At 43.5% G+C, this 12694-nt stretch overlaps 1 long non-coding RNA gene across 1 annotated transcript; it reads right to left on the bottom strand.

The window, feature by feature from the left end:
• Nucleotides 1-626: 626 nt before the first annotated feature.
• Nucleotides 627-11186, bottom strand: LOC148638944 (uncharacterized). Its single transcript, XR_015930843.1, has 3 exons — nucleotides 11118-11186; nucleotides 4183-4341; nucleotides 627-1495 (listed from the first exon to the last, which is right to left on the bottom strand). It is a non-coding gene; the product is annotated as an uncharacterized LOC148638944 (long non-coding RNA).
• Nucleotides 11187-12694: the final 1508 nt, after the last annotated feature.

Below are 12694 nucleotides of genomic sequence, written 5' to 3'. Positions count from 1 at the left end.
AAGGATGTAGCTGTCCTTCGGGAGCAGCTCGTCTCCGTTACATTTCCTCGAACAGAAGAATCGAGCCCGCGGGGGTTTCGTTGGGAAAGCACTGTGCTTATTAAGAAGTGTGTTAAGGATATTGGCATGACGCAGGAGCGGGGGGTGCAGGTTACACTGGCACTGAGTTCCCACCGGGAGAGAAGATACTGTGCGGAGCACGGAGGAGTCGGAGGCTGCGCCGCTTTCTACGTAATGAAAGCTGCCCTTTTAGTTTCTAAGAAAATGATGAAAGGTGAACAAAACCCAACCCTTTTACCGTTTTTGAACCTTAAACATGCAAACAAACTGACACGTTTTTTCCCCCTTATCTCATCGTTGGTGATTAATCTCCAGTGAAACGCAGAGCTAAAAAAAATCAGACACAGCGCACCCACTCAGCCCAACCCACATCCATTTTTTTCATTCGCTTTTCCTAAACACGGCCTTGGCTCCCTTCCTGGGACATTTTTAATAAGTTCTTGTTTTGGCAAAACTGTAATTCGTCGGTCATGCATAGTCTGAGAAGACTGATGCACATGCATTATACGGCAGTCTGTGGATACAGAGTCACACGTCAAGCGTACGGACATTCATTAATTGGATGTGAAAAATCAAGACCAGTTTCAGGGTTTTCAAACTTCATCTAATATCATGCGAGGCGCAAAACCCGGCTGTCTGTGTGTGCAGAGTGGGCACTAAACACACTGCGCGCTTGTTATCTGCCTTTGCGCACGGAAACTTAATTTATTTTGTCAATCTCATGAAGACCATCAAAAGTGAATCCGTGCAAATTACGTTAATATTCTTTAAAAGGGGAAAAAAACTTTACGGATAAACGTGTACAGCATTAAAGCATAAACATGAAATCGACATAGTTCCCTTGAGCGTGTTTAGGACTGGTGTTTATATATACACATGATTAGAACACGGGTGACCAAACGCTCTCGATATTCTGAGTACTGTTGCCCGTTGCTCAACATCTGTACGAGATGTGCGACACGGCTCCCCAGGCGAGAGACGCCGATCAGCCCCCCTCCGCCAGCGCGAGCCCACCTCCACACCTGTTGGCGAAGGGGAAGCGAGTCCGTGCGGATCTCGCGCTGACTGCAGCGCTAAGGGGCTGTGGGCATTTTCCCATGATCCCTTACGGCTGGCGGGATCTTTCAGAGCTCTTCCCTGGGCCGGCACAGTGAGGCAGTGGTCAGCGTTGCTGCTCTGCAGTGCTGGGGCCCTGGGCTCGATTCCAGACCTGAGGACACTGTCTGTGTGGAGTCTGCATGTTCTCATCATGTTTACCTGGGTTCCCTCCAGGTGCTCTGGTTTTCTCCCACAGTCCAAAGACATGCTGGCAGGCTAACTGTCTTCTGGGAAAACTGGCCCTGGTGTGAGTGTGTGCCCTGCGATGGACTGGTGTCCTGTCCAGGGTGTACCCTGCCTTTGCATCTGTTGCCTGCTGGGATGGGCTCCAGCTCCCCTGAAATGCATAATGCAATTAGAAAATGGTTAACATATTATGATAATAATTAATATAACAATCATAATTAAGATATTCTTAATGATAATTTCTTGATAATCTCTGCACAGTGCTCAGCAGAAGTTGCCCTGGTAGGTTTTGCTAGTGAAATAACCTTCACTTTCTAGGTAATGAAGCTGTGTCTTGTTTTCTCTGTAAACGAGGAAAGGTGTACGAAACCCAGTTGTTTTACGCTTTTGAAATTTAAATATACAAGCTGTTTAAATATACAAGCCTCCTTGACCTCAGTTTCTGAAGCCTAATGTGCTGGAATGACAACGCTCATGAAGGTGAAGAAAGGCTTCTGTACTGGTGTAGTTTGACTGTTGCCCGCATAAGTCAATAGTCAATTCATGCAAACCCTGCTGAGCTCCTGCCGTGATGAAGGACATGGCCTGGAGTTCTGAGCTGTGCGATCAAAACTCATGCTCGGTATAATCAGATCACTTTAACAAAAGCCCCAGAAAAAGCAGAGGTACTCTGACGCATTTCTTTCACTAAAAAAGCAGCTCTATCCTGAAGAAAAGGCTGTGGCTTTCTTCCAACGCTGTGTGTCAGGGTTTCATGTCAGCAAATATTTTAGATATAGAATCACATTTTGCATATAGAACAGTATATTTGTCCTGTGTCAGAAACATGGTCCTACATTTACTGTTGGCTAGGTGGGCCTAATCTGCTCCAGGTGGACACAGACAGAATTCACACCTGTGGGAACAGCTTCTTTTTCTGCTGCATCAGCTGGGTGCAGAAACAGACTGTTCCTCTTACTCGACCAACCAGCCAGAAACCTGCTGTGTCAAGACAGGACTGGATGCACACAGGTGTCCTCAGTTAACTGATAAAACATTTATCAGAATGGGCTGATAGGAGTCTTTTGTCTGTACACACGATCACAAAACTGGATGTTCTATGAAGATTAAAGAGTGGCTTGTTTGCAAAACACTGTAAAGTGTGAGCAGGTTCTGCCCAGGAGATTCTGTTCATGTAGTTGGAAGAGAAGCTTGGGTGGCTTGATAAGACGTTTTGTTTTGCTTAAGTTGCTGAACACTGAAGGAGCCTAGCTTGTGAGACCTGCGGCAGTTTCCTGTGCACAAAATCAAAACAGCATTTCACTCCTGTGGCTGCACTTCAGCATGAACTCTCCTTGCCCCTGAACTAAGAACACAGATTGGTTAAAATGTTGCACTAGACCCAGTAGACATAGTAGTGTTATTTATTCTACAGTTCTTTTACCCAGATCTCTTTTACCTCAAGCAATTTACTCAGGGAAAGACATTAAGAACAATGTGCATTATCTAAGCACACAGATCGGAATATTGCCAGTAATGAGTAGTTTCATTACAAAACCTGATGCAATTTGTTGCAACACCTGTCATCTTTGCCAGTCAGTGTACCAGTGCAATTAATGTTTTTATTCATACAGAACACTCTTAGTTTGCTTTAGGCAACACATATAAACAGCCAAAAGTACTGGCACCCTTATTTTAAAATGTATTCACTAATCTACTTGGTTGTTTAAATTGTTCCTTTACACTTTATGGACAGTCATATAGATACAGTACACAGCTGCAGAGAAGTTATTGGCAATCATCAGGCAGTACAGTTGACTCTTATCTAAAGAGTGGCAGACGCATTTTGAAATTAGTTAAACCAACTGGAATATTTACGGTTACTTGCTAAAACGAATCAGTGCTCTGTAAACATTAAAAAGTGCAGCTGATAAATGCACACAGTTTACTACGTTACACAACTCATTCAAATAAGTGTTACAAATTGTTGTTTTTTGCCATATATGGAGTCAGCACCCACCATTTTCAACTCCGACAGAAATCAAAATATAAAAAAACAGAAGTCTGCTGCTTCTTCTGAAAAAAACAACTAAATTAAGTCACACATTTGCATTTATCTTACAGTAATGTTGTAAATATCTTTTCAATCTCCATTGGCATCAGCTGTCGACCTTTTATGTATGAATTTCTTCAATTAAATTCTGTTATTAGTTGCAAATGTTGTAGAAACCTTTATTCTTCATCATTCAGTTAATAAGTACCAGTAAGGAAAAGCAAAAATACTGGTGTTTTTGTCTGCAAATGCTAACTATGTCATGTCAAAAGCATGGTCTGCAATTCAGTAAAGACCTGCTTTGATATTCAAAGTTTTTGCTTTTAGTGTAACAATTTTCTTGGTACAGTCAAATGGTTTGCTAATCAAGCACAAGTTTTAAACCAACAGTGCTGTAAATTACAGTGTCTCAGCTGCCAGCAGGTAAAGTCCCTTGCAGAATTACTCAGTGGAGGATGAGTTTCATGTGAAATCACCAGCTACAAACGGGCTGACAAAGGGAACTGATCTCAGTGACTCTGCAAGTGAAGGTACCAGGGGAAAATTCTCAGCGAGTTGCCTCATGCCCTGCAGTTAGAGTGTGACCTCACCGAGGGTGACAGTCAGATGACACCAGGGGCTGGGCCAGTGGCTGTCATGGTACTCTGGTAGGAGGCACCTGACAGGCAGCCTCCCAGGCCAGCATGCTGTGCATGAGACAGTTCAGCTTGTGCTCTGTCCTCCAGCTCCGAGTAACTGCAAAGCCAATTGAATGGAACACGACGAAATAATTCTAACTGCTTAGAAACGGTTGAGTGAATCGTTACCTCCAGATCCTGCTGGAGCAGCACTCCTCGGGACACGAGCATGGGGGGTGCTAGAATCACCGACACACAGCATTCAGTTATCAGCTCATCAGCCTTCGTAATGATCCCGCAGGCACGGGTGCGAGTTTGTCCCTGCCCTCCTCTGCACAGCGTAACAATCTGAAATACAAGCAAGCTTACAAATGAGGGGAGGCCAAGTAGCCCATTCAGCTTGTTTAACCACTAAACAAGCTTCAACAATGTGGCTGGGTAGCTTGTTCCACACTCCCACAACCCTTGGTATAAAGCAGTGTCCCCTGGTCTCAGTTTTAAACTCTTTTTAAAATAAACTGTACTGGTGCTTCTGCAGCAATGGGGACTCCTGTGGTGAAAGTTAACAGCCAGACAAGGCAAAGAGGATCGAAGTGTTTACACTTCCAGTAAGAGAGAGCGCTCCACTTTATTAAACAAGGAAAACAGCCAATTACATTACAATGCATTTAAGACTTTTCACTTAGGCTTACTAAATGGTTTTTCTCTGGCCTAGGGCCCTGCCATTCTCCTGCAGAGTCCTCCAGAGGACATTAAAGAGCGATTAAATCCTTAACAGGATGACTGGGCTTTCAGAGGAATCAAAGCAAGCAAAACGCTCAGGGGCCTCTGTCATCACGGCTGCTGAGGTCATTGCCTTTGCCCACTGGCCTGAAGAGAGGAGTGACGCTTGTCCAATGAATTAAATAATTACACCAATTAAACAATCAGGAGCGTGAGCCGAAAAGGCAGAAACACATGTCCAGGAGAAGAACAAACCAACGGAGATGACAGAAGTTAAATCAGTTTAATTCTTTGGGATGTAAAGATATTTTCTATTCATCAAGAGCAAGCGTTGCCTTCAGGGCTGATGACTCACAGCAACCTGCAGCAAACAAACAAGCACACTGTACGTCAGGATGCCATCATGTCCTGCTACGAACACAATCAGATCATTCCCAGTTCGTCTCAGCAGATTTCCACAGCTTAGTGCAGAACAGGATGGGCTCTTGTAACAAGATCAACTTGTGTTTCTCATCCTTTCTCTGCGGAGAAATGAGGGAGGGGAGACTGGCCTTGGAACTACATAAGCCAAAGAGAATGTGAGCTCAGATCAATGGAACTGAAAACTACTGCACAGCAGAAAACCAACATTAAAACATTTAAACAAAGTATTTAGTTTTGCAAAGGAGTCTTTGATTTAAATCTCAAAGATATGAAAAATATACAGAGATCTGCACCAACCCTGGTCCTGGAGAGCCACAAACCATCATCCCAAATCACCTCTTTTTAAAATTTAGGATCAATTGAAATGTGGCGATCAATTAAGCAGGTAATTTGTTGGTCTTTGAAGGCTGAAAGATCTCTGAATGACTGAATACAACACCACCCATTTATTTAATCATAGATAAGGTCTCCCAGTCCTTTAAAGGTTAATTATTTAAAGGCCACCTATCAAACCTGCTGGACCAGGCCTCTCCGGGCCCAGGGTTGAAGGCCCCTGGAGAGATTAAAGTTTTGGCTACACAGCTCATGCTTTTTTTGTGATCAATTTGTTTGTTTTGTTTTTTGGAACAAAAAAAGAATCTCACCCAGTTCTAAATGGCTCTCCTCCCCTGGTGACCTCTTGCCTCTCTGGACACCCAGGCTCTGATTTGGGGCAGAGGGGACAGTCAGTTGTGCTGCAGCAGCCCCACCCAGTCTCCCCCCTGCACCTCAGACCCCTGCTCCAGAAGGAGTGTAATGAGGAGTAAATAGTCATATCTCTATATTTTACATGTTTAATGATTCATATGTCTTCTCCACTACATCATCTAGAAGTATAATGGACTGCAAGCTGTTTATGTGACATCCAGGAGTCTGCATTTTAGACAAGCAGAAAAATGTCATTAGAACTGAAATTAAAAATTTGGGATGGAAAGGTGAGACTGCAAATCAAACAGTTTGGGGCAGAGGCTCAAGAGAGAGAGGGACTGACAAGAGAGAGGACAGTGAGACAGAGTGGACAGCCCTGGTCAGAAGTGGACAGCCCTAGCCAGAGAGTGGCCAGTGGCCAATAGCACTGTACACAACCATCTAAGACCAGCATGCACAGCACCAAACTTTACAGGGAAGATAAAAAACAAATAAAAACAGAGACCCAGCCCATATACTCTATTACTGACTAAAAGTCATAATTTCTAATCTGCACCTAAAGGAAGGAGAGCACAATTACTAATTATTGCAAAGTGTTTGCATGCAATTATGCTTCATTCACGGCAATCTTTAGAGAATGGACAATTAACACAGGTTCTGTTCCAATTCTATGCAGAATAATAAGAGGGTTTTATGCAAACATTGATCTCAGATTTCTACCAGAAGTGCTTAAACTCAAACGTTTTTTTAAAAGAAATAAATATATTTTTGGTGCCCTTTTCAGATTTCTGGCTCAAACATGGTCGTAATAAGGAATTAGCTTTCTGAAGCTGTCGCCCTCGGTTTGCTTGAGTGTTCATTTGCATTCAACAGGTGGCTGCTCCAATTCAATAGAATTGGGCCCGTTTTTCCGATGCAAATTCATGCTGCCAAAAGCTAGAGACGTCAGCCCCTTCAGCCAGACGTTGTGTGTTGCCCTGTCCTCTTTCAGAGGAGACATTCAACGTCTCTTTCATCCGCAAGGAGAGGGGCATGCTGGCCTAGCAAACAGCAGCAAAGTGAGCAGGTTACCCTGACCCAGGCATCCAGGCTACGGTGACAAAAATGTTGAAATCTTTCTCTTTGGCTCCTGCTAGAACAAAGTGATTGTTCATGAAGAAAAAGAAAACACAAGGCATCAGAAACACTGGATAGCTCATCCAATCACACCCATAACCTGCCTCTTTAGACTCTGAAGATATTGGGGCTAAAAGGCATCTAATCCTTTTTAAAGCAAAAAACAAAATAACTCATAACAAGGAAGGTTTTGTGTTAATACAGTGTGGGAAACGCAAGGCAAAAGTATACAAACCACGAGTCATCAACAGTGACTACTGGATTCTAAGCACTGAACCCATCATTAATTGCTTAATTAACCAGGGAGGTGCAGATCATTTCAATAATTAAGGATAAGCAAAGACTTGTGATGACCTAGGATCTACATGATTAGTCTTGGCATGAATAATATTCAAATAGCTAATAAAAATGCAAAAAAGAAGGGGATACATGTAGCAGCAGACAGCCTCTGTAAATAATAATAGTGTTAAATAATCAGTTACCCCACACAGTGACAGAGATCAAACATAATGCAAGGAAGCACAGTCTTTGTCTGCCTGTGAATGAAACAGGACAGCAGCAGCTGATGTTTGGCTTGCGTGCTGGAGAACAGGGTGGAGCCGTCTCGGCCGGACAGCTGGAGCCGAGAGGAGTGGCCTGTCAGTGCACAGCCCCAGCCCGGCCTCTCGGTCTCTCGATCTCTCTGCCGCTACTCGTGGTGTTCCCACCCCCCCGAGTCCCTTTTCCTGCTCGTAAATACAAAAGTCCAGAATATCACAGAACATTCAGTTATCTCACCCTGAATTACCCTGCACTCCTTGAAACCCCCGAGGTTAACTAGCAGCCAGCCTCAGAGCAGGGACAGGCTAAAACAACAAAGTGCTGGGAGGTCCCTTTTGCTTCTCTGTTGTTCCCAAATCTTTTCCCTCTTGCGCAATGCCTTGTTTCTCTTGATCTGCAGCACATTTTGATCAGAAAGTCCTACATACATATTCAAGGCAGGCAAAGGTCTCCTGGCAGTACCCTGCGGAGTGCTTTCGAGAGAGGTATTCTGTTTTGTAGCTTCGATTTCTCTGCTCACATGTCTGTGCAAAATATTTTTGCAGGTACACATGCCTTGCCTGTTTACTCCAGGCCTGCTGTCATTGTTGTTGAAGCCACTGCCTGTGTGGTGAAGTCAGATTCACTCTGCCAACACACACACAAACACAGCTCTCAGCTGCATTTGCAGAATTGTACTACTCCAGTATTGCGAATGGGCATTTCAGTTACTCTTGATTATGCTGCAATGCATGAATGGAACGGAGTATGGTTGAAGGCCTAGTTAGCTCAACCAAAAGGATTGCTTGCCTCTGAGAGATATCTAGCTTTCTGTGAAATTACTGCCATTTTCTTCTGAATATGACTGCAAAGTCTATAAATATATACTGATGCCAAGAAATTCACTGTTAATGTTTGCAGAGAAATACAGTCATTCCCCTGTCTCTGTGCAGCAATGAACATGTTACACGATAGTAACATGAAACCTGCATTACTTTATAGGTCTCTTAAAATCGATATGTTTATCTCTAATGTGAAATGGTAAATGCATGTTCTTTCTTTAGATAGAAAAGTGCAGTGTAGATTTAAACAGAAGCCACTGTGCAAAATTTGCCAAGTATGGGTCTGCAAATTTCTTGGAGAAGAGTTAGAAAAAAACAGGTGGGGAGGTGATTGTCAGATTGCCCACAAAATGCTTATAAACGGAACTAACACCAGCTAGTAGCTGTGGAGGAGGTAAATATTAATATTAAAATATGATCTGGGGGGTCAAACTCTGACCTGGGGTGTGGCCTCTTTCAAAACCTTCTGGTCAACTTTCACAAGGAAACTCTTGAAGAGAGATGGAGGGCTTATCCCAAATTAGCTCAACCCCACCTTTAAACCCCTTAATCAGTCAATCTGCTGAGCATTCAAAACAGCAACAAGTCGAGCGATGGGACCTTTCGGCCCTGTCTGCTGAACGCAGCTCAGTTCCTATGTGAAATGCCGTTAAACGGCACCACAAAGTGCCATTTCTGTTGATCGTCTCTGCCCCAGAAAAGTATGTTTTTTCAAATACAAGGGTTTGTACACAGCCTGCGTTAGGGATCCATCTGCAACGGGTGATCATTTTGCAGGAAGGTAACTTCCATGATCATGATTTCATGATAGTGTGAGTGCATTCCTGCTCCACATCATGAGCTTAACCTTAGGACTGTAGAAAAAAAGCATGTGCAGGAGAGGCTGGAAAATTGCCATCTTTAATCCAGGGTCATCTGACATTATTTTGTCCCCCTGTACGTAACAGAAAAACAAAAATCAGCGTGCCCGTGCCTGCAGCAGGGACTGGATAACAACTAATAGGAGCTGGGAGGGCGCTAAGCAGTGTCATTAGGGGAAGGTTTAATTACTACAGCCACATGACTGAGAGACAAAAACAAATGTGAGCAGGCAGCTGAAGGAGCCACACTCCACTGCCTGTATAACAGGAAAACAAGCCTGTTTTGTTTTTTGTTACTTTGCTGTTTGCAAACCTCTTGATTTCCACTTCCTCTGCCTCTGTTGCCTCTTTGTGGGATTTATTGACAAAAAGTCACATTCATCCCTCCTTATTATTCACAACTTCACGGATCCAGGAGTCACGCACATTCCGAAGCAGGAAAACAAAACAGCTCCCTAAATAAGAAGGAAGCTTAAACAACCGCAGGGAGCGAAGAAAACAGATTGTTAGCAAGCAGCTTCCAGCTCGAGGGCCGGAGAGAAACGTAGGAAGCCAAAAACAGTTTCTTTGACTGGACATTTCTGCAGCAGAGGTAGATTAAATCTGTCACTGAAAAACAACCCCGCCCCCTGCCAGCTACATAAAACAGAAAAACCAAAACACAGCTGGGTTGTCGAGAGAAAAACATGCTTGCAAGAATCACAGGAAAAAGAAAAACACAGAACACGTTTGATACCGAGAGATGTTTTTACGATATGTCAGAGCAACAAGAAGACTTTAAATTGAACACTGTCCAATCACTGTCCATTTCTAGAAAAGATCAAATATAGAATTCTAATAATAGCATCTTATGAAATGTGTTTACAGCACTTGATCCTTTGATTACAGGCAGTACAGTACATGGAGTGTAAGTCATGAACATAACACCATGTCGTCTGGAACTGGGATGAAGCCGTGTTAATAGCTTGGGACCAGGCTGACAGTTTTCTTAAGCATTCTGCAGATTTCACAACTTAAGAATAATCTATGAATGTCTCAGAGCTCCCTGACTTGCATGTAAAAGGGATTTTCTGCATTACCCTTCCAAAAAGATTTGGCACTGAGTGCTCTTCACGACAACATGGATCATTCCATTTCTTATGAGGGTGTCCAAAGTTTAAAGACTCTTGTGTCCGCATACAGCTATTAGACAAACATATATATATAACCCCCACCTCTTTTTAACATAGACTCATCTGCAAAGGAATGTACATAATTAGATTTCCTTTTAGTGTCAGCCTATCTGGAAAAGCAATACTGCTCATGTTACTGTAAACATGTTTGGTACTGAATGTTTAACACAGCATATACAAATATTATAAAAAGCAATATTACAGTACACTAATGAGATACAAAAAATAAATGTCTAGCGTATAATTTTTATTTTTGCATCATCACATTTTGATTTTTAAACTCATCACATTATTTCATCTTGCTTAGCTCCTGTTAATAATGCACTGCCTTAATGTGCACAGATTCTCCAAGACCAAACCAGCCGATCACCGATCACTTGGTATGACGCCAATTAGTAAGAGTTACAGTAGTTGCTGCATTTGGAAATTTAACCCCGAATTTTGCAAAGCTTTAAAGCTTCATTTACACGGTTAAACTCTTTCGGTTTAAGGGTAAATTCAAAATCCCATGTGGGAGTTTCCTGTGACTCACTGCGTTTCTCAATGATACAGTTAAAGGTTTGCCATTCCACCTGCACAAACAGATCTTGTATCTGGGCTGCCCGAGCGAGATGTCTGAAATAAGAAAAGGGGTCTTTCTCCAAGCAAGAAGAGGTTTTGCAAAGCTGGTCATGGGATCTTGGTGTTTGTGCTCAGTTGACTCCTGAATATTGAAGGTTGAAAGCAGCTGAGAGAATAGGTGTGATGAGTAAGGCCCTGCACCCACAAGTGTGTTGACTTACCTCACACGGCAGCTGTAACAACACTGCTCGAACCTGGTGAGACTGGTGTCCGGGACAGTGAGGAGAACCTAATTGAGGAGTCAATAGAGAATCCGAAGGAAATTCCAGAAACATAGTCCAAGCGCAAGTTCATAGCCAGGTAAACACAGGAACAAAGTAGCAGGGGAATTCATGAGTGAGGTTGAAGTACAGCACAGTCAGAGCACAGGAGGTTGAGCAGGAGCTAGGAAGGCTAAGGCTCGAGACGACACCCTAAGACTGAGCACAAAACTGAGCTCCTGAGCGACATGAGATGTGAACCTAAATAGCTCGCTCCTCATGAGGTAGATGTGGTCATTAACGACGTGCAGGTGGACCAGATCTCTGGCAGGTATGAGCGGGCATAAACCCAGACATGCACACTTACACCAGGGCCATCAGACCACTTGGATTCACTCTGCTTCCAGGACTGGTGTGTCCGGATTTCTCTCGGAGTACTTCCTTAGAAGACCAATGACCTCTTGACCAATAAGAGTGCATCTCCGTCAACAGGTGGCATTGAAGATACACCCTCATCCCTGCTGCGGTAGCATGAGCAGAGGCATCTGGAGTTCATCATTCCAGGGACTTTTCTGGGATAGCTAAGAGGAGGAGGCTCCCAGTCCCGGTCCCGGAGAGTCGGTGTGCCTGCAGGATTTCTAGATCTGCTTAATGTAGCAGCACCTGCTATCTGGGTTAACCGAATCCAGCACCAGGAGGAAACCCATGTGAACTTGGGGAGCACATACAGACTCCACACAGACAGCACCCCAGGTCCATAATTGAACCCAGGGCCCCAGTGACGCGAGGCTGCAATACTACCCACTGCGCCACTGTGTCACCCAGCCAGTAACAATTATTCTGTTAGTTGGACTGGGCTCACTAGGAAGAATTAAAAATACCTGGCTCGATTCTATGCATATTAATTATCTCTCAAGGTATACCAATTTACACAATGAAGAGAAAATGACCAATTACCAATTAATTAAAGACAGGAAACACTAGATTTGGCCCAAGGCCAGACAAAGCAGTTTCCTCACCCTCCTCATGCAGTGCAGATAGATCAATGACAGTTTTTGCAGCTGTTCTTCAATTTCAATTTTCAAGTCCGAGTCACCTCAGTAATTGTTATTCTGACGATCTCCCAGGAAAAACCGTCTCAATGACAGGTTTAACACCCCCCTGACGTATTAAAAAGGGAAATTAATTCTTACGGGTGTATTATTATCAGTATTATTTATTAGCTGAATGCAGGAATAGCTCTAAACCATTAGATTATGTGCTGAAAGACGTGACTTAGCTGATGTGCTTGCTTGTTTAAACTTTCCAATTAAATTGCTTTTTCAGTCGGGTTTGACAGAAATCAACAGCTTACAGCTTCAACCCACAGGGCTTTACGTAGCTGCTTCTTCAGTTACCTGCCGTTATTTCTGACTAAACAGCTATTACTAGTTGATGAATTGATGATGAACGGACACAGGTGGGCATGGTGCTTTATTAGACACACCCACTCAGGGGGCAGCGACATATAATTCAGAGCACCTACAGTGGGAGGTGAC

Source organism: Lepisosteus platostomus, chromosome 27 (genome assembly GCF_059453375.1).
Source record: "Lepisosteus platostomus isolate fLepPlt1 chromosome 27, fLepPlt1.hap1, whole genome shotgun sequence".
NCBI lineage: Eukaryota > Metazoa > Chordata > Actinopteri > Semionotiformes > Lepisosteidae > Lepisosteus > Lepisosteus platostomus.
This window is presented reverse-complemented; position numbering and strand designations above follow the sequence as displayed.